The following is a 23,765-nucleotide window of genomic DNA, read 5'->3' as shown; positions in this document are numbered from 1 at the left end:
TATGCCAAAACGGAAATACCATCAATAAGCAGGACAAGCCTCAACGTCATTAACTACGAAGGATGTATTTAGATATTACATGTACCGGTATCAATACGAGATTCTTTGACAGATTTGGAAATGATCAGAAACAGAGAGCGGAGACCAAACTATAAGTGTTTATGGTGTGATGTTGCTTGGAGATGTCGTGTCACGGGGCACGTACCCGGTACATGACTGATGAGTTCTTGTGAGCAGATGTCGAGGGGATGACAAGGTGATAATTATATACTCACGCTTGGAGAGTTTGGAAGAAAGTTAGAGTAAAGAGAACGTACGGTAGAGGGTCGAGAGAGGAAAGAGAGAAGGGGATGGGGTGGGGGAGGGACGGGAGAGATTACTCAAGTGTTACGCCAGTTTAATGGGATGAACTTCTGTTTTGGTTTGTTTGTTATTTATTTGTTTGTTTGTTTGTTTTGTTTTTGTTTTCATACACACTTACAATCTGCTAGCCGACTTTGGAAGGAATGAAAAGATGGGAAGGACCCTACATGGGAAATATACCCTGATCCATACTGTGTTGCGCTCCTGGATATTCACTTGAAACCATCCAGCGGTAAATATCTTTCCACCTCCCTTCCTCTCACCGTCCCCCGTTTAGATGCGGCCGAGCATAGGAGCTACGTACTTCACTTCGACCTCGCTGACCTTGCACATGCGATGTAACCCTACAAATCAACCCTCAGTCCTTTTCATTCTCTCCGGCTACCACAAGGAGCCGTGTCTCGCGCGTTGATGGTGTCAATGCTGGCGGTGATCGCAGATAATGGAGCGCTCCCGTTTAGTTCTTCTCGTTGTCGCCGTCGTGGTTCTGGTCACTGTAGTGGCCGTGGCCGTAGCCATCCCCGTGTCACGGAGCAAACGGCGGACCGTTTCTTGACCTCGACAAGGCGAGGCGGTACATGATGGAAGTACCCCTCATTGACACGTGAGTGGAAGAAGACAGGGAGGTGGTACCTCGCTCTGGTAGAAAATATTTGGCGTTTGCAACAAACTGTACATGGGGCCTGCATGTTACAGTAATTTCTTGACGCCCATAATTCTCTGAGATTTTATACCTCTTTCGGCGCCTGCCTCACAACACTCACAAGTTTAAAGTTCGAACTTCAAATTTACTCCGCGAAATCCATTAATTTATTCAAATATTGCATTATTGATAGGTCGAAGAGCCGGGGAGCGAGACGGGTGAGGGATTCAGGTAGATTGCCTCTTCTGTCGACTGATAATGATGATCGATGCTGATTATGAATATTATTATAATTATGTATAATAATAATAATAATAATGGTAATAATAATAATAATTATTATTATCATTACTTTTTTATCATTATTATTATTATAATCATTATTATTGTTACACATTTTATTATGACATGTACTATCATCATACTTAATCACTGTTATCATTATCAAATTATCACCATTATTGTTATCATCATTCTTATTGATTTTATTGTCGTAATCTTTATCACAAGCTTGATGCCTCTCTGTTTGCACACTGGTGTAATGATTGTATTTGAATTTGAGTATTGGAAATCTTCAATAAATCCTTTGCAGTTTAAAGGTTCTGTTTACCTTTGGGAGCAGTGATTTGAAAAATGTTCAAGATATCACATTGGATGCATATAGATCTGTTGTATCACAAAACATCCTACCATATATATATATATATATATATATATATATATATTGCAATAAAGTCCAAAATGTAAGGAGATATAAGTATTTTTCTCAATAACCATTTGGAAACATTTTTATTATAACTATTGTTCTCACATTGTGTGTATTTATCAGTACTTAACATCGATTATACGGATTCCAATTTTTACAGAGGTCGTTTCTATCCCTGACTCACACTTTAGAACAATTTTAAAGCAGTAATGCTGGGTTTTTGTTTCATCTGCAAATGGTAAATTATGCCTTTAAACACTATTACACTGATATGCATGCGGCAAAGTGATTGCTCTGCAGTATTGTATACTACTATACTCTACGTGAATTTATATCATTTATAAAAATAATGGGATGTGGGCAAGTTTCTCTCATGGACATAAAACACACCCAGTGGCACAATAAAGCCTACAGTATAGATTACCCTAACATGCCTTCAACTCCCATATATTTGAAACCATTACCTGTAATATTCAATGAAATTCAATTCAATTCAGTTCAATGCAATTCAATTCAATTCACTTCAGTTCCACCAAATTCAAACTTTATTTTTCATTTCTTCAAGAGAATGTACAAAGTAATGGTTAAAATTGGACGTGCATTTCAATAATTAACAGAAAGCAAAATGACAGCATGTTCATGCGTATATGATCAATGAAAGGAGAAATAACTAACATATTACAGAAACACTTGTACATTCTGAGAATAGATTGAGGTACTTACTCCTTATTATGCACGCTTGTAATACATTGATACCTCAAGAAGGAAGGTGGAGAGGGGTGAGAAGCTTACAAGTGGAAAGTATGAAAATAAGGAAAGATGAAACCAAGTAATAATAGAGACAAAAAGAAGTGGGAAAAAAATGTCATAGAGTACCTATTGCTTATTGGGGGGGTCTGTTGAGAGCCAGGAAAAATATCAGAGGTAAAGATATCGGATCGGAGATGAGGTTACATTACAGGTAAGTATTTGTATGATATTCATTATAGATGCCATTCAAATTTATTTAATTTCATTTTGACGTTTCTGAAGTTTTATACGAATCGAAATCTGTACATCTAGGCATAACGATCTGCCAGGAAGACTAAGAATGCACGAAAACGGAAAACTTCAACGCGTAGATTTGAATAGCGACATCTCTCATCGATTTAACGCCAGTCATACCGACATACCCCGACTGAGAGAAGGGCTAGTTGGTGGGCAGGTAGGTGAAAATCAGGTTGACTTTCGTTTGAGAAACCTGCGTGGATGCACAATGGAATACATTTTTTTTTTCAAAGACACAATGTAAAACGTTATGGAAAATGCACATCTCCTGTCCCTCCCCCCCCCCCCATAAAAGAATGAATTTTAGTTTTTGTATGTTATACTGAGATAATATTGGCGTCTATTATGGTCGCATGGTGATTTCGTACTTTTCTACCTTTGTGAATGGAGTATATTTATTTTTTTCAATGGTGATCTGTATCTTTAAAGCAGAGGGCGAAATATTTTCTATCATTTCATATCACACTGCACTACCATCCATCTCCAGTCACTGGATGATTCGCTCACCAAGTGCCTGCGCCTGATTATATTTCAAAAAAATGCAGGCCAGAATCGAGTAGAAAGAAATTTGCGTGTCATTTTGTGAAAAAAGAAAAAAAATGACCAACAAAGAAGATTTTTACTATAGATCGTAATACCCTTTTTAGAAGTGACTTAGTGGATCTATTAATGTGTGTTTCTGTTCCCTGGGAATGTAAAAATATTATCGTGAAATTGTAATGCCTTTTTGTCGGTTTTATCTCTTTAACTGTACACGCATGTGTGTGTGTGTGTGTGTGTGTGTGTGTGTGTGTGTGTGTGTGTGTGCGTATGTGTGTGTATGTGTGTGTTTGTTCGAATGTATGGCAGTTTTGGTCCGCCTGGGCTCCATGTTACTCACAGTTCAAAGATGCCATCATGCACCTCCTGGATACAATCGACATCATCAAGCGAATGGTTCAGATGTATCCAGAAACATTTGATTTCGTCACAACTGCACAAGGTAAGAAGCATTTGAATTGGTATCAAAGACAATAGTGCCTTGATGAACATACGAATAAATGAATATACGTCGTATATCATGTAAAGCAAACAAGTAATTGAATAATCCTAAGTAAGTGAATAAACGTAAATCAAATTGATGTATGAGTTATAAATACATGTAAAACAAAATGAAGAGTTCCATTGCCAAATATGGGCTAAGCGACATTTCCTAACTTGTTAAAGTAAAATGAAACCTTTCTGCCTCACCTGTAATATAGCAAAGAATATTTTGAAGTTATGATTGAAAATATCCTATATTTTCTTATCATTAGTTTTTGACTTTTTCAACAGGTTTAATAGCAAATATCTCAACTAAACAAGACGCAAGCTAGCTCGTTTTGCGATATTATATTTAAAGCATTCAATGGCAGGCGCTACATACAGGCATATAACAATAGTGCATATTTAGGCGTACTCAGCTTGGAACTGAATATAAACATATAAATACGTTTATCAAATTCGAAGATTTTGAACACAACCATACACTCGTACTTCTTCTTTGTGCCAGTCATATTGCTAATGTGAAAATGTTTCATTTTCTTGTGCATTATCGTTACAGGAATAGTAGACTCGCATGCCAACAGGAAGATTGCCTCCCTGATCGGCGTAGAGGGCGGTCACGCCATGGATAGCAGTATGGCCGTTTTGCGCATGCTCTATGATCTTGGAGTTAGATATATGACGATTACCCACGACTGCAATACTCCATGGTACGCTATAGAGACAACCCAATTATAAGCAAACACATACTCACAGTTCACGCACACACACACACACACACACACACACACCTGTGTAGCATTGTATCTAAATGGATAGTATCATAAAGATGTACACTCTTTAAAGAAGTAAGGCAAAGCCATATTTTCTATTTTATGTTTCTAAGTCATTGAAGGCATTAAGGAGACCTCCGGATGATTTTCAGATTTTTACATTTGAACAACTATAAATTTGTTATACTGAGGACAGAGTTTCAGAATTTGTGATAACTGGAATGAAGAATAAGAATATTTTCAACATTTAGAACAAATTGCAATGAACAAGGATGATGTCATGGCAAAGTCACTATAAGAGTGCATGAGTTGGGGCATAAGGAAACAGAACAAAAGAAGAAAGCATGCATGGATTTACATAGGTGACCTCGCAAGCAAGCGGTATTGTAATAGGAATTACACTGCTACATATCTGAAATATGTGAACCTCCTATGTCATCATCCTTGTTCAGTGTAATTTGTTTAAGATTTTTCAAAATATTTTTCTCTGCTCAAGAACCACAATGAATTCTACAAATGTATACTTGGAGTTGTCGATTTATGTACTACGTGATGTGAAATTATGAAAATCGTCTGGAATGTCCCTAAAATGAAGCATGGCAAAAAGTTGTAATTTGACGCATATAAACAACACTGGATTAAAGTGAAAAAGTCCCATTTGACGTCACGTATACAGTCAGTATGATCCCCCCCCCCCCGAGTCAAGTACTGCTTGGTACGCCTATGGTACCTCTTGTCTGTCGAAGCAGTCGATGTCATCTTGCTGAATTGTAGCCCTCTCGCACCCTCCAAAGCGGCACCTAGCTGTTGTAGTGTCTTTATAGGCTGGAGTTGTAAGTGTCGAAATGTATGTCTAGTTCATCCCGCAAATGCTTGATTTCGATTTTGATACAGTGATCTGGAGGGCAATGGAAGAACACTGATGTTGATGATTGCTCGAAAGGCTCTGGTGTTCAATTACACTGTAGTTCTGTATGAGGATGGGCATTGTCCTGGTAGAGAGAACAAGCGTTGCGGTAATGGCCTTGTTCCATGTTGGGGACGACGTACGACGTATGTGTTGTAAAGCTTACCCTGATGTGCACCGAGTCTATCATGGCGTTCTGAAGATTGACTGCCCACATCATCACACTCCCTCCACCAAAGCTGGCCACTTCCATTGCTCAATTAGCTGCAAAACGTTCTCTTCGGCTGGAGACACAATAAAATATCTGGTTCTCTTCCAGTTAGCCCTATGTCTGCGGAGCATTACTCTCTAAAAAAAAAATCGAGTGAAAATTTTCACTCTAAAAAGAGTGAATACAAAAAAGAGTGAATTTCGAGTGAAATTGGAGTGAATTTTGAGTGAAAATGCTCATTTTCACTCATTTTGGAGTGACGTCAGGGATCACTCGAAGATTTTGGAGTGATCCCTGAGGTCACTCCAAAATGAGTGAAAATGAACATTTTCACTCAAAATTCACTCCAATTTCATTCGAAATTCACTCTTTTTTGTATTCACTCTTTTTAGAGTGAATATTTTCACTCGATTTTTTTAGAGAGTAATCGAGACTTTTCGCTGAACCAAACGTATCTCAGTTGCGGATGAGGCCATACCCTGTATACTATGCTTAGCACTATCTTATAGTTCCCTCATTAGCGCAACTCTCGGAGGTTGTGCTAGACTCGCGCTTGAGCTTTCTATCGCAATCTTTACCTCAGAGTCACTCCAGACTCACCCCAGACGCATTGTGCCGTGACCGTTTAAATTACCCATCGTGTGGGGTGAACACGGAACGTCTCTCGTGCTTTGGGGGATTCTAACGGGGTAGTAGAAAGTCTGGGTCGCAATCCTGCCTCTTGTAGACGGTTCCGGACAGGCTGGTCAGAGATCCTGCGCAGTCCCGGTCGAGGATGCATACAGATGAATGGAGACAGTAATGGTCGACCTTTTGTTTATCTAGGTTGCTTTACCGGACGTATACTCTGCAGGAGTGCTGACACGCGGTCTAGCGGATCTGCGAAGTCACGTGTTGATCCATGTCCCGGGTAAAGAGTCCATAATTGCAAAACAGTTCTAGGGGACACATGGAAAACTTTCGCAACTTCAGACCTGGATACGCCTTCTTCCGATGGTGTTGTTCCCATATGCATGATTCATTTGTCGATCTCTGCATTGTGACAGTTGTTCTAGCCATCATTTTTAGCTGAGTGCAGACAAGTCCTGAATTCTAATGTACTTTCATAGAGCTTCTTATGTGCTTCAAAGTGCACATCATGCTGACTGTTCAAATTACATGTACTGAACAACAAGAAATTTCGAACAACTTTGCAGATAAAATGCATTTGGTAAGCTCCATACACCATTATACTCAGCGTACCATGTGTACTTTAATATCAGGGAAATTTCCCTTTGCGTTACTATTTTTGAAGAGTATATTTACTAACTCGATTAAAGTTTGCGATTACAATGCCATTAAGGACACTTCCAGACACTTAATTGGATCGAGTCAAGGAATATCTCATGAACACATAATCTAATAAAAAAAAGCAATCACTGGTTGTAGCGAATAATATCTCAGAGGAGAGAAACGACAAGAGAATGCAAAAGAATTATTATTAAGAATCGTGGCGTAACGCCCGAAAATATATCCGTACCAATAGTATCACGGTGCGATGTATTTGATGGAAGATAAAGACATCACCATGAAATGAGATACTGAGGTTAAAAGGTTAGGAAATATGCTTGTTTGATAGCTCCTACAACACGATTCCTAGTGTGACCCTGGTAAAGGGAAAAGATAAAGCCATCAGGGACTCTAACATGTCAGAATCGATCATCCTTCTGTCTAGTCTACTCTAAAGACTCATTGCAGATTTTGATAAATTTAGATCTGTGTTAAGAACTCAATTATTCTTTTTATAATCTTTATGTTAGTCATATGGATATTGTTTTTATGAGTTTTGTTTATACAGTTGTTATCTATTGCATCATGAGACAGTCCCTTGCTTGTGAATAATTGGTACCATGTTTCGAACTCTCACTGGAGGGACACTCAACAACAAAATGTGATGTCATATTGCTGCAACAATACACAGAAAAATATAGGGCGCATTTCATCCCCCAGCCCCTCCCCCCCCCCCCCCCCCCCCGAAAAAAGACTCAATATTGATGAAAAATATACGATCCTTCGACGCGTTCCCTTGGTGTGTCAAACAAGTTTTATTCTCCGCGCCAGAATTTCTCTAATGCATGAACACGAAACATCAATTTCCTGTTCTCATGGTATCCCATTTTTCGTTGTTTATTTAACCAGGGCAGATAACTGGCAGGAAATAACTAACCCGAATCCAGAGCACAACGGTCTCACGGCTTATGGGAAGGTAGCTATATTCATCATACTCAATTCACTTATGCTAACCGCCTCTGGCACGTTGTGTCAAAGGGTGCACGTCACGAGACCGACACTCACGAATCACACAGTCCACAAGTCATACAGCCCACAAGTATACAGCCCATGAGTTCACGAAACCGACCGGTGTTCTATCAGTCGATCTCGTGGGCCTTATTTGCCTACCGTCAAACTCACGGGCTGTACGAGTCGTGGGCTGTATGATTCATTGACCTTTTTAAATGTCGAACTCGTGGGCTGTATGACTCGTGGGTATGGGTCTCGTGGGATGACCCTGTGTAAAAGACCAACGGTGGAGAAGAGGTTTGTGTATAGAGAGTGATTTTTTTTCCTTTATCATTTTTGTGTTTCATTAAGGAATCTGATGTAGATCGATGGGTAGCACATCTTTCTCTATAATCATGTATGCCTGGATGACCATCATCTCTTTCACTATACCCCTCTTAGCAGAGGAGACTGTGCATATCGAACGAAAACTATCACCTTGATTGCGTGCCACGAAGAAGATGAATACGTATTGGTACGGCAGGCATGCAGTTAGCACGACCACGACGCGCGATACATTGAGTTCACGAGCTATTCACAAACTTGGTTTCAATCTCCATTTAGTTGTGACAAGACATTGAACCAAACTAATTTTACACATTGGTCCGCACATTATGCTTAACTTATTTCTCGGCAAGACATCGGGTAACGTGTTGTGATATAATGAAAAAAGAGAAGGTATAACCCTCAGGCATTTCAATTTTGACAATTTGTTTCCTATTTCTGTATGAATGTACTGAAGCTTGCATCATAGTTTCAGTCCTGTTTAGTACAACGAGTAAATTAATGTTGTCAGGATACTAAAGTGGGTAAGGGAATTTGTCAGAGCTTTGTTATATTTCGATGGCCAACGCAACTTTGTCCTTCGTAATATTACAATAACTTCACTTAACGATTTCGAAGTCCTCATGTCAAGGTCTCGGGACTGAAATTTACAGTTATATCTCACGCTGCGCTGCGAATAATTTGAAACTTGAGCTTTGAGATTTAAGACTTGAGACCGTGTCAAACTTTTAACACTGTCCTAATCAATTTCACTTGTTTCGAGTCACAACTGACTATGCGATCATTCACTCATGATTATCTCTATGTATTCTGTTGAAGCGCGTGATCCACGAAATGAATCGTCTGGGCATCATGGTCGACCTGTCGCATACGTCCACCGAGACGATGACCGACATTCTCAACGTCACGAAGGCTCCTATCATCTTCAGTCACTCCTCGGCCTTCGCACTCAGCAACCACTACCGGAACGTACCCGATGATGTGCTCAAGATGGTGGTAGGACAACAAGGTTTAACTCTGTCGTTACCTTTAGGTGACTTGTTGGTACAAGATGTTGGTGACATTGGGGGTGGGGTGGGGGGTGGGGGCAGTGATATCGAGAGAGTTAAAGGAGAATGAACCTTCACGCAGAAACTGTCGTCGCATGGACATAGAGAAACAAACAACAAATTAGTGAAATCTTATCTGTTTGTAACGAATTGTACGAAGTTGGTAATATATTTCGGCGATGTTTTGACTAAAACCAGAGAGGTGGCCTCCCTGCTAAAACTGGTGAAATCAAAAATAGTTTGACTAGGTATAGAATTCAAACTGTTTGTTATTGATTTGTTTGTTTCTGTGTTTTGTGTATTGAAAAGATCAGGACTGATTATAGGATGTAGGCTGAAGACAAACTGATATTGCATCGGTCGCAAGTAACACAAGGCATTAAAACGCTGAATCTTTTCTTTCCACGGCGTAAAACACTTATTGTGTAAGTTCTTCAAATCGTAATTATATAAATACGAATATTTTCAGCGATGTTATTGCGTGCGATATTTCATAATGCTCGCTTTTGGAGGTTGAACATGAGAAGGGAGTATGTGGGCATCACACATGGACATACCTGATGAGGCGTCTGTTTCTAAATGAGGTTTCTTTGAATAAGTTTTGGTTTTCCTCCGTCATATCTGTGGGAAATTGAACACTGGAGGTAAGAGGTGCAAAGAGCTACTCTTTGGTAAGTGTAAGCCAACAAAACTTGAATCATCGAATACACACAATATAACGTATTTCAGAGACAAAAATAAACAGAGAGTGAAAATGAATCCAGACGAAATTCTCAGTTGCAAACAGGGGAGCACACTCTATGCTGATTCATTAGGAAGAGGCACGCGTTTATCTAAACTGAATACCGTTTGGAATGTAATACTCAATTGCATACTAACTCGTCTTGTTTCGCAGAGCCAAAATGGCGGTGTAGTGATGACAAACTTTTACACGGAATACATCAATCTCCCGCCCGGTAACGTGTCCACCGACACGCGGGAAGGTACACTGGAACAAATAGCGGGTGAGTGTCGGGAGATAAACACATTACCTTAATAAAATCACACTTTTATTTTGACAATAAGAACATTATTTTGATCCTTCGAAGGTAGAAACTTTCCGCCTATATAATGATTGAATATGAAATATCAAACGATTGATGATGTTCAAAATTAGGACTTTTGAAAATGATACTCTACTGATATTGTAGAAACAGGATGTCAGCAACAATGACAACAAAACGTTCAAACATTCTTTTGTCATACGCACAAGGGACTAAAATATACGAAACGTGTTGAAAATTTCTTGATCACTATCTCATGCAAATACCATCTTGTGATTATCAATCTCTGACGATGTAAGTCACAATATATCAAGCCTAATTCGCGAGAATGAACTACCTCATGTATAAAGTAGACATTAATGTCACTGTAAACATACGTAATTTGATGAAGATAAAGCAGATAAAGACGAAGATAAAGCTTTTTAGAATATTCACTTTTTGGAAGGTATGTTGAGAAAAAAAAATCTCGATTATTATTATTTTTTTTTGTTGTTGGATGAAATAGTTTAACTGTCTATGACGTTCAAGATAATGGTTATGTAAGATTATATCCCACATCAATCATCTTTTTTTTTAACGATAAGCCACTTGACAGTCATGTGACAATTCTCCAATCAAGTCGGGTAGCTATGGTTTTGAAACTTCGGAGCTTAAATGAGCTATAGTCCTGTACCTTCTGCTCAGGACAAGTAAACGCTGACGAGCGTGGTATAGAGACCCTAAAGTGATGGCGCGAATTGACTGCTTTGTGTTATTATTAGACTACTTCTACTACTACTACTACTACTACTACTACTACATATATTAGAGCAGGTGATCAATCCAAATGCCAAGCTTCATTTTTCGTCAAGTTCGAACTTGGAAGTTGGAATATCACAGTAGTGATATTGTTTATCGGTGAACGTTTATTGCTTGTGTTATCATGTAGTGATGATAATAGGGCTTAACCATTTTACATTTTACAAGAAAAAAAAACACTCACACACACACCACACACACACACAAACACACACACACACTTATATATATGTATATATATATATATATATATATATATATATACATACATATTAATTCATAAAAAAAATACGATTATTATGTTTCCAGTCATGAGCTTTTGACATTGAAAATGATAAAACACGTATTAATTTAATTTCTAGATCACATGGATCACATAAAAAAAAGTCTGCGGCTGGCAGTGTGTTGGGCTCGGCAGTGACTTCAATGGCGGAGACACGTGAGTCATCTTCAATCCAATTCTAGACTTCCAGACCAATTATCTTTAAGTTGATATCATGTTCAAATTGAAAGGAATATACACATATACACATACGGACATTGTAGCAAATCTGACGATTTCAGGGTGTCTTGTTTGCTGTTCTAGGGATGTAAAAATGTTCCTGGTATATAGTGCTTGGGTGATAATAATGGCAATGCCTTCAGACCAGTGTAATCAGCAAACTTTGCTCTTATTGGGGAGACCATAGACGGGTTCATCCCACGAGCTAAACACTCTTGAGTCATGCGGCCCACGAGCTATAGACACTAAATAGAACAGGCCCACGAGCTAGACACTACGTTAAAAAAAAAGTCACGAGTTCGACACTACGTGAATCAAACTCGTGATGTAAGTCGAGCTTGTGGGCCTTTTTTGTCTATGTAGTATCAAGCTCGTGGGCCCTGTATAATACGTAGCCCTATCTTGTGGTCCTTTATAAACCTATAGTCAGTGTCTAGCTTGTGGACCGTACAGCTCGTGGGTCTGTAGTTAATACTTGATGTCGAGCTTGTGGCTTGTTCAGGTGTCCAGCTTGTGGGCTGCATGACTCGTGAACTGTATAACTCGTGCATGTGTCGTGGGCTGTACTCGGTGTCAGGCTCATGACGGGCGCTCCCAAACAACCTCAATATATATATATATATATATATATATCTTTTCTCTCTCATAATGAGACAGCCACCCGACGGGTCTTGAGGACGTGTCCAAGTTCCCGGATCTTATCGCCGAGCTGATCAGACGAGATTGGACGGAGACCGAGGTGAAGGGCGCCATCGGAAATAACCTACTGAGAGTCTTCAGAGATGTGGAAGCGGTATGTGTCCAGGGGGCTTGTTTCATAAAGATTAAAGGTCCTGTTTACCTTTGGGAGCACTGATTTTTAAGACAAAATATTCAAGATATCACTTTTGATGCATTATGTGTAGGTCAGTTGTATCACAAGACATCCATCCGTACAATATCTGTGCATTAAAGCCTAAATGTATAGAGAAACTCACTATTTTTTTTCATTAAACCATGTGTAGACAGTTTAGTCTGGAAACAGTCATATTATAACTATTTTACAAATATTGTATACATCTGACAATACTGAACATCGATTATGCTTGTCTAAATCTTTACATTGGTCGTTTCTGTCCCAAATTCACATTTGAGAACTATTTTGAAGCACTAATGCTGGGTTTTTGTTTCATCTGCAAATGGTAAATTATGCCTTTAATCGTAAGATTGATCTTACGATTGATGCCATTCAAAAGATAACGCGTTGCAACCGATTTGCATAAAATCATGGAACGTGAAATCTACGCATGAGAAATTGTGATTTTATTATAGACTTTTCAAGTTGCTAATGTTGTCACGACAGTAATGTTGATGGGTTGAAATATGCAAAATGAATGAAATGATATGGAGATAGTGCTCCCTTTCAATTAGTTATACGATACAAGAATTAAAAAAAATACTGAATATTTTCTCAAGACGGTATTAACAATGTGTTTAGTATTATGTTCTTTGTCTCCAGAAGAGAAATCCCTGTAACCTGAATTGTGTATCACCCTCTTGGCTCTTCCAGGTAAAAGCAAAGATGAGAAGCATTCCGCCTGATGAAAGCATGATCAGCAGGGACAGCGAGGGTGAAGCCAGCAACCCGTGCCGAACATACGTCTACAATCCACCATCAGAAGGCTGAGTTAACTTCTACCAGGGAGGTTGGGAGCAGGGGCGGATCTAGCTTTTTATAAAGGGGGGGGGTGGTGGGAGGGGGTGTCCCCCCCCCCCCTCCCACAGTAGGGAGAATTTTTGAAAATCTGTGTGTGAAACTGGCGTTTTCTTGCATCTAAAACACCACTATTTTTGGTATAGAGGTCATTGCCATGTGCAATACATAAATAGAAAAAATAAAATTACAAGTAAAAAAAAAAAAAGATAAGATAAAAAAAAATGGTCCCCGGATTTTTTTTTTTTTTTTTTTTTTTGGGGGGGGGGGGTTGCAACCCCCCCCCCCCCCCCCCCTCTAGATCCGCTTCTGGGAGAGATACAACAATACCAATATCAAACAGTATCGGCGCCATTTACACTTAAAGAACAAGAACTGTTACGATCGTTTCAAGACAGCAGTGGGTGAATTCCAGTGGATTTTGCTTTGTGACAAAGTGCCACTTTCTGTATCTCTCTGATATAATGTTCTCAGTGAAAGCAAAATGGATACAGAGAACAAATTGCTATAGAAAGTCGACGTCGGTAGAGTGACGGCCGTCCTCACTGACGGTTTAGACGTTGTCAATACCATGTCACAACGTTATATTGTAGCCTAAATATCTTTTTCTATACAATATAGGCCTACATGATAGTGTTAGCAGTTCGGTTTCACTTAATTCTTTTACTTTTCATATTTCCCTTGCTCCTCAAGAAAGCAACTATACACATTTGTCATCGAAAAACAGAAAAATAAAACGTCTAGAGAAATTTGAAATAAGGCTTGGGTCACGGTTACTTAAAGAATAATCACGTGACTGTGGCACCATTTTGTGAAAAGGGGAAATCATTGTTATTCTGCTTAAAAAAAACAACTATGTGTAGCCTATAATCAGGTGCGTGATATTATTTCATCAATATTGTGTGGAGTTATTTAATGACATGTTATTTTGTGGTGATAGTACTGATGTATATCCTCTTAACCAAGATGAATTACGTAATTCCTGAAATTTTGTGTAAGTTAAATACAAACAGTCAAACTGCTATACATATATATCCTTGTTATATGCTATATCCTTGATACTATCATAGTTGCTTAACTTTTTACTTATGTCACTACATTCCCATATCAAACTCTTGTCACTTGGTTCCACATTATTCTACAAAAATGGGCAATCAAACCTAAGATACCTAAATTCGAACAGAGATGAGTTACACATCATTATGTATTTTTAATGTCAAAACTGTTGGCTAATGGCTAGTGGAATATAAGAGAGAATAATTTAGAGTCACCCTTAGCTTCCATCAACAACTATGCACTGTGTCGTGAAGTATGAATTCTTGTTAACTTATCGATTTCTTGTATTCTTCAAGAGGATCTGCCAATTTAAAGTCCAGGTATAACTCACAGGAGTTTTGAAATTCTGTGACTTAAGACGCTGTACATTGTATGACTAATTGAGGCTCAGATGAATGAGAAGTTTGTATTATACATTATGAAATTTTAAAAACAACATTATTTTGTTTCTGGGACTTCTTGGCCAAATTGAATAAGCTCATTCAAAAAAAAAAAAAGAATGCTATTGATACAATGGCTGAAATGTAACTGTTGTACTCTATACTTCTTCGTGCATCGATACTTATCACTGTGTAGTAAGATATCATTCACCTGTTTAACCTATAATTAAGCTGTGGTCTATGCTTTGCAACTAATCTGCTGTACAGGATATGATATTATTTTAAAATGAAATGAAATTGGTTCACGATTGTAGATATCAACTGACGCTTTACATTTACGTCGATGTACAGCTAAATGGTAAGCATTATTAAGTTTGAAGGATACCAGTAAGTGCATGAAAGTATTCAAATTTTGAATCTTTTGATTAACGATTAACTAACATAGAGTTTCTTTTATGACGGGTAATATAGGAGCGAAACCGCCGAGTAATTTGATGGAAAAATTAGGTTTGATATTCAATATTTAATGATATCATTAACTGGAAAAATATTTTCATATTGATGGAATTAAAATTGTTTTTATTGAAATCTTACAACATTCAACCAAGTTAGATTCGTTTTACCATCTCAGTCAAGTCGTCATTTCTTTGAACGTCAAACAATTATGAATTTATTTTTTTTTAAACACAAGTCCTCCTTACATGCTTCTGTTATTGTTCCGTATATACCAATGTGTCTATTCCTTCCTTCTTAGTGGGACCCTCCATTTCTATCCCCGTCCTTATAATTAACTTATAATACGCCTTTTGTATATATTAAAAAAAAGATAAAATTGTGGGTTTTTTTTTTTCATCTGCTATTCAGCTTCATATGTACTCTGTTAAATCACATTCTGCAATTATCAAAAATATCATGTGCATATACATTGTACATAAGTTCTTTGTTAATTTGATGGAAGTGAAAATAAATTTGAATCTTGAATCTTTGAAAATGTTGAGTTATTTGAAAATAACTGAAATGCCACACGGTATGTACATATCCCATTTTTTATTCTTAAGAATGCTCAATAGGCTTCACAAAAATTCGTTGGAATGAGTTAATCAGGCGTGCCTCGAAAGGGATAAAATTCGTCATGAAATAAGATTCGATACTCCGAAAGTCCGAAAATGAAATAAGTTGAAGTAATTTCGAATTCCGTTATTTCGAAGGTTTCGTATCAATTCCGAATACGAAATAATGTACGTAATGTTGGCGGTTCGTTAAATCGCACGTCGAACCGTTAAGAACGGGTCTTTGGAATAAAGCCTGAAATATTCTGAATAACGAACCCTATTTCACTTTCGGAATAACGAACGTAAATATATATGTAAAAGGAAGTTGTGTGTCTCGAAATGACAAACCTTATTTCATTTTCGGATTAAAGAACCTTTTTTTTTGGGGGGGGGGAGAATGTCACCCCTTCGAAGGTAGGCCGTTTTGACACGCTCCCCTAGATGCGTTTTCGACTTGAATTGATTAAAATGAGGGAAGTCACACATTAAACAGGTTACCCAATTTCGCTTTGAAATATGATGACATTGATGTTCTCTGAAATAAATCAATTTACTGAGTATGCTATTAGGTCTCATGCCGCACCAAAGTTCATGCCTGCGCTTTGTATTTTTGAAAACTACAATTGGTGTAAAATTACTTTACGAGTTATGTAGTTTTAAAAATGCAGAGGTCACGTGGAATTTAATGAAATCATATTATCTAGAATCAAATGCAAGTATACATGTATATATAGTAATCGTAATGTCGTGGCCCAGAGCAGTCAATGTTTTGATGATCTCCCTTGATTTATTTTCTAACTTCATGAAAGTAGAATATTAAGTTCAGTCATTTTTGAGGCTCGCCTTCCTCTCCCCTTCCGTCTGTTTATTTTCTCTCTCACGCAATGTCTCTGCCTTGGTGTATCTCTATTTACACATTACAGCACACACTAAGAGGTTTTTGACGCTAAAGCTAACAATATCATTGACATGCATTCTGAATAACCCTGAGTTCATGGGTGCAATAAAACGGATATTCGAGGCAGTTATCTCATAGGTTAATTGACTCATGGCGTTATCTGGGAATTTTGGGCAATCTATTGCCTAAATAGTCCACTTCACTTAATTCTCACCGCTGAAAGAGTTTGCTCTAATTCTTACCCCACTTATACACCAATAAGAGCTGGAATTACGGCATCCGCCAATGGAAAACACCTTGTGAATAGTACGGCTTTCGACATTTGGTGGGCAGGATTTGATTTGAATAGTTCATGCTTTTTTTCTTTGGTGGTTTTCCAGATTATACATTCGACAGTTAAAAAAAAAAAACGGTCAGGACTTTTTAGAAGTTTAATTTGAGAGGAGCTATAATGGCTTAGTGGATAAGATCACAAACTCTCAGTTTGTGGAACCATGTTTCTATATACACCGAACACACACACAAAAATCTTAGAATAACCTTGCAGAAAACAGTATGAAATATTCAGAGACATCAGCAAATCGTATTATGAATTATTCAAAGTAAAGCCTTTTCAGTGGTAAAATGCTTCAAAATCCTCTCTCTTGAGTTATCATCATACAAAAGACGAAGAACATAGTTCCCTCAAAAGTAAAAGTCGCTAAAAACAAACGAATAAGACTTTAGGTCTGTTCATTTCTTTCAACAACTTCACTGATTGACACTGGCCGCCAAATTTTGTATGCCGTGTATCTCTGAAATATGGGGCTTTTTCTTTCAGTCACTACACAGTAATGTTGTTGCAGACTCTAATTTAATGTATCTAAGTACTGGTTCATGGGTATATTTTAGGTAAGAAGGATCAGTTGTTTGGGATTTAGGTTGGGCGATAAGACGGTGGATAGTTCACATTACGGATTCATGAACAAACGCTGCTCTCAAAGGAATTTCTGCGACAGCTTTGTGCAGATTGATCTGATGTAGTCTCACATTACGTGATAACACACAGAAAAGAAAGAAGACATATTCAGATATGTTTTAAGAATAAGAAATTATGTGCTTCGTGTTTTCAGCATGTGCTATCATTAGGCTTATCCACGAAATGGATACATGGGAAAGTGGGTGTTCCGCTGAACGTCATTCACTGTAATGTAGATTACCACGTTGGCTTTTCCAATAAGGTCTGCAAATCAACCAATCGAATATCTATAGACTGCTGAATACTATTGTCAGGCCACATTAGAAGACAGTGAGATGAAATGCTAAAATCTTAATGACCTTAAAACAATCTCCACGAGGGGGTGTGTTCTGCCTAAAAGTAAGCATGGTTTTATCATCAAATAGACGTAACACGACCCTTGTCTTCTGGATGTTTTTGTTTTGCTTTGTTTTGTTTTATTTTGTTTTGTTCTGTTTTTTGTTTTTTTTTAATACGGATGAAAGCAAACTCTATCAGACTTGGCTAGTTTTCAATGAGTCCAGACATCAGTTTACAGCAGAAAACACCATAGCAAGATAAAGTGCAAGATAAAACATTCACAACAGGAGAAAGAAACGAGAGCTTAACAGAAGTTAAAAAAGAGGGTATTTACTACATAATAAACAACAACAAAAAGGGGGCGACATATGGACAACATTATACAAATGATGCACAGGATAGAGTGCGTTAGTGAAGGTGCGGCGCACTCGAGAGTATTGACAATGGTGCAAACATGCACGAGGCGCAATCACTAACGCACTCTATCCTGTGCATCATTCGTTTTATAAAATGGGTCGAAAACTAACAGCATTTTTCACGTACCTTTGTGGGTCAATACCAGTCAGCTACATGTAGCACTCGCTCAAGAGTCACGCATGTCGCACTCGGAAATCCCGCACAGTACGTATAAGAGTATACGTACGCCATGTTATGCACAAGAAAGGCCGGCCGGCAGCAAGCCCGAACTAGAAGTTGTTTACAGGATTGACAGCGCGTATAGTAGCGTGCGACGCACTTTTAACAACTGATTGAGTGCACACTGCTGTGTAAACATTGTGACGTCAGGCCGTGCATGTTAGTGAGAAATTAATGCACGCACACGTGACTCATTTCAGCGCTTCCAATTGGCTACATTCTTGAACCCATTTTATAACACAGATTATTTCAACTGATTGATAAATTGCCCTCATCGACGAAAATAAGGACCAGTTTTTCATTGTTTTAGCAGTAGAAATGATTACAAATCATGGGGAAACATTTTGTATACTCGCGCTGGGTTCGGACGAACGGTCTCCAGATTGCTGAACAGGCGTAATATCCACTAGACAACGGAGCGTCACCCAACAGCCAGTATGTATGTTTGTCCATATAATATATATATATATATATATATATATTTGTAATCATTGCTCTATACTATCAAAACACTGAATAATAGATCATGTTGCATGATTATAAACGAACAGAATACATAGAATATCAGAGTCTTACAGGTCTCAGTTTACCCTATAACACGGAGTTTGAAATATGAGGTAATTAGGTATAATCTCCGTTTTGATCACATCAGCTGGTCTTTACATTCTTTACATTAAAGAGTAAGTCATCATGGTCTAAAGGGGCTGTACAGTACTGGTTGAGGTGGGGATTCAGGTTTATAACATTCCTGAGTGAGATAATGAGAAACCTCCTATGAAATATGGAAGAACATATAATTATAAGAAGGATTAAATGTTTAATTAATGAAAATTGAATTTCAAGTGGCTGAGATATCCAAAAACGTGACAATAATGAAAGGCGACAGGCCACGCCTTTCATTAGGATCTCTTTATTCACCTTGTTTTTGGATATATCAGCCATTTCAAAACCAGTTTTCATCAAATAAACTTTTGATACCCTTTAGAATTACATTCTCTTTGACATCTCATAGTGTGGTGTCTGATTATCTCGCAAAACTTTAAAAGCTAAATCCTCACCTCGACCAGAACTGTACAGTCCCTTTAAAAGTATCTATATGCAATGTAAAAGTTTATTTCGACTTATGTCGATTCATAAAACCCTGATCTTCACAAACAAAAGAATATCCACAATGCACCTCATAATACTTAGTAACTTACAAGTGTTTTTCTTCGGATTACTTGGATTATACTCTTACAAAAACAAGCAAACAAACAAACAAACTCCCAAACTAAGATTCTGACAATGACACCACTGCTAAGTATATCAGACTGACAAAATACTTTGGAATGCATCTTGTATGTTGTCATTGTCTTCTTGATCACAATTGATAGTAAACAGAAACAAGCAAGTTATCATATTCTCAGTACATATAGGAGAAGATTAATTCCATTTCCGTTTTAAAACGTTATTCATACTTTAGCAGTGGTTGATATTTGGCATTATGGACTGGACCTTGGTTTGGAAGGTTCTTTGTGGGCGTATCCCAAGTATACTCTGACGAAAAATTGTAGTAAAAAAAATCATAAAATAGATATCGCACGTATTTACATATTCTCTTGCCCACATTTATAGTGATGATCAGAGTGTAAATAAATCAACGTAAATCATCATGCCTTTGCATTGCATTACATAGGTCCCTTCCAATTCATTATTGGCACTAAACTATCGATTGCTTGTTTGTCATCAAACACCGAGAATAGTAAAGGAAAGGAGACCTTGAAGTGGCATCATGTTTGAATTTCCCTTTAATGCGCATGCAATTAACCCTTCCCTTCTTCAGTTACTTATAAGGTAAGAACACTCCAATAAACACTCCTCAGTAGATATTCCATTATCCACTTCATTTTCGTTATGAGCATTACTTCTCAAGTTTTAGCCGCAATCTTCATTATCTTTCAAATGCAATGAAATTTGAGAAATAAGGCAATTTTCAGATTGTCACTACCTAACCCCTTTAGGGTTTTTTTAATACCATTGATCCTAAAACATGGAATAGAGAAAAGAGCGCAGTCCAAAGTCCTGTCACTATAGGCAAAGTAGGGTGCTTCATGAAACACCTGACTTTTTACATATTAACATAGATCATGTTTGTATTAAAGCCAGTAGATTCGAAATTGCGTCGATGTGTAAGTGATATCCTGCCTTCAGGGTTTTCGTTAAGAATAATCATTAAGTTCTCAGGAATTATTTACTCCATAGAAGATGACAAAGAAAATGTCAAGTAAATGTTTCATATATTTAAGAACCTTAATTTCGTCCAATGAGGTCTCACATCCGCTTAAAGAATAAAAGAAAAAATATTTACAACATACCACTTCCGAAAAATGACCGTTCAATTCAATTCAATTCAATTCAATTCAATCATAGTTTATTTCCAATCGCAACGAAAATCAAAAACATAGTACAATGTATACATGTCATTAAATGATATTGTTCAAACGCTTGCAAAAGATTCATGTAATATACGATAATGTACAATAATAAAGAGGAACACTGTACAAATACTACGTGGGCGAGCGGAAAATAAATTCGATCATGGAAAATAGTGATCCACTAAAAAGCAAAGCTTGTCGGACGTGGATCGCTAGATAAATAATGAGTGAATGATATACTATTCTATAACAATATACATGTAGTTATTTTGAGATACACAGGTCGGGAAAAAAATATAGAATACCAATGCTATAGTGCCCGGACACTGTTCATTGAACCACGTGTACCGGGGAAATATGACAAGGACAATACATTCGTACACACATTCAATTACCCACACGCATATACACTGTTGGACGCGAGACAGTACCGAGAGGAGAGAAGACGGTAACAATATACAAGTCTACGAAGAACAATAGACGGGAAAGGAAAAGGAGAGAAGAAAGAAGAGAGGTCTGCACACAGAACACAGAACACAGAACACGACCGTTGATTCAAACATCATCGTCTCTCAAAAGGACTCGAGCCATATTTTTGTCCTGGTACTAACTATTATTTCATAATGGAAACTGTCTTAAATGTTTTTCAGCACATATTGGTGCGGGGGGGGGGGGGGGTCTTTGAGCGTCATTTGTATCTCCCCTGCAATCTCCATACTTGAGAAATACAGCACTGAGCTTATTGAACTCGATGTCAAACAGGTAGGTCCTACAACATTTTCTTGTTTGTTGCCAAATGTAATATTATCCCATTTCTCTAGTGTTTTGATTTTTAATTGAATTGAATTGAATTGGATTGAATTGAATTGAATTGAATTAAATAACTGAATCTGCTCTGGTCTTACACTCGAGAAACAGTGAACAGTTCCAACACGTTTATTTTCATATTTCACTTGACATCGAGATACATCGCAAAAAGAATACAAACATGCAAGATACAAAATATGATATAAATCGGGTCATGAATAGAAAGTGTGTCAGCATGTACATAAAACAATTCTCTATAACGTGTGAAATATGATGGAACCGCAAAAGCAAAGCTTGTAAACGCAGGTTTCAGGAAAAAATACCAATGCAAGTTTGCTATGCAATCAATGGAGATAGGATACAAAGTAATGACGAAACTATATGAAAGCTAAAATATCAAGGTACAAAGGAAAGAAGAAATAAAAGAAAAGAAAAAAGGAAAAACAAAAACCCGAAGAATAAGAGCTGAGTGAACAAATAGCATATAGATACACAGGTATACGAGCATATATCTAGAATCAAGTTCATAACGAGTTCAAAATGTAAATACTGATGTAGCGATTATAATCATAATGGGAGCATAAACCTGAGGTGAATCGGTCATACACTGCAGGTTGATCGGCCATACATTGAGTAAGGATACTGCAGATAACATACTAAAAAGTTCTAATCAGGCAAGTTATATTCATTAAGTAACATTGATTTTAATTTCTGTTTAAATGTAAACATATTGCAACATTTGATTAAGTCTGCGGGAAGATCATTCCAGAATTTGGGTCTGGTACAAACAAGAACAAAGAGTGTGCGAGTAAGTCGTTTTAGGTGATGGTGTAATTATCTCCGAGTGTATAATTACACATGATCATAGTATGTATTTACTTTCACATTGATAACCTGTACCAAAGTTGCAAACCAAAGTGGTGTGTTTGTGTATTGCAGTAAGTGTGGTAAATCAAATATTTTAGGTTGGGAGAAGTATGCTGGATTACAGATCTCCTTTAAGTTGTTTGTATGTCACAACGCCGGGTACGCCCTACAGAATTAATTGTAGTAAAGTATATGTTGTACAAGACGATCCTTTGGGAGTGAATCTTAGCATAATATGTTTGTTGACACTTTTTAGTCTACAAATGTCGGCTGAAAATGTCGCTGTTGAGGTATGTGTAAAGATTTACTTTTCTGACGATTTTTTAAAACATCGATTAAGAAAGAAGCAAACAAACATACACTGCAAATGATAGACAAATTGTCCTACATCGACGTAAATAAATAAGCACTGAATCAATCAGTGTTTTATTAGTAGCCATGATAAAAATCATGGGCGTACATACTCGAGCAGGATTTGAACCAACACTTGCTGTCGGGCGAAAGCTCGGTGGTCTAGTGGAGATGACGCCTGTCCGGCGATCAGGAGGTCGTAGGTTCGAATCCTGCTCGAGTATGTACGCCCATGATTTTTATCATGGCTACTACTAAAACACTGATTAATTCAGTGCTTATTCATTTACGTCGATGAAGGGCAATTTGTCAATCATTGGCAATGAAAACATCTCGACGGAAGAATTTCATAAATTTGAAAAACAAATACACTATGTCATATATGAGCACATTAAATGCGTTTAAAAAAAAAAGGCCTGCAAAATTTAGACTAGATATAGAAAAAAAAAAAGCGGCGCCCGCCTCCCGCTCGTTGGTAGCAAAACGCTCATTGGTAGCAAAACAAGTTGCGCACTTGGAGTCAGTTCGTTACACGACGAGAAGAGCGAGAATCGGCTGTGACAGCTGTGACTCCCGTCCCCATATCAAAGCAGTTTCGCTATCCTGTGAGGACGGAGACGCGGTGACAAGATCCCTGATTGGCTG

General features: G+C 37.7%; 1 pseudogene; it reads left to right on the top strand.

Moving 5' to 3' along the window:
• The first annotated feature begins 805 nt into the window (after nt 1-805).
• On the top strand, nt 806-13,356 carry LOC139744933 (dipeptidase 1-like; annotated as a pseudogene).
• Nucleotides 13,357-23,765: the final 10,409 nt, after the last annotated feature.

This window comes from Diadema antillarum, unplaced genomic scaffold (genome assembly GCF_040938485.1).
Source record: "Diadema antillarum isolate AM-2024a unplaced genomic scaffold, OU_Dant_1.0 seq00001221_RagTag, whole genome shotgun sequence".
NCBI classification, from domain to species: Eukaryota; Metazoa; Echinodermata; class Echinoidea; order Diadematoida; family Diadematidae; genus Diadema; species Diadema antillarum.
The sequence above is the reverse complement of the archived record's forward strand: the minus strand, read 5'-3'. Positions and strand labels throughout refer to the sequence as shown.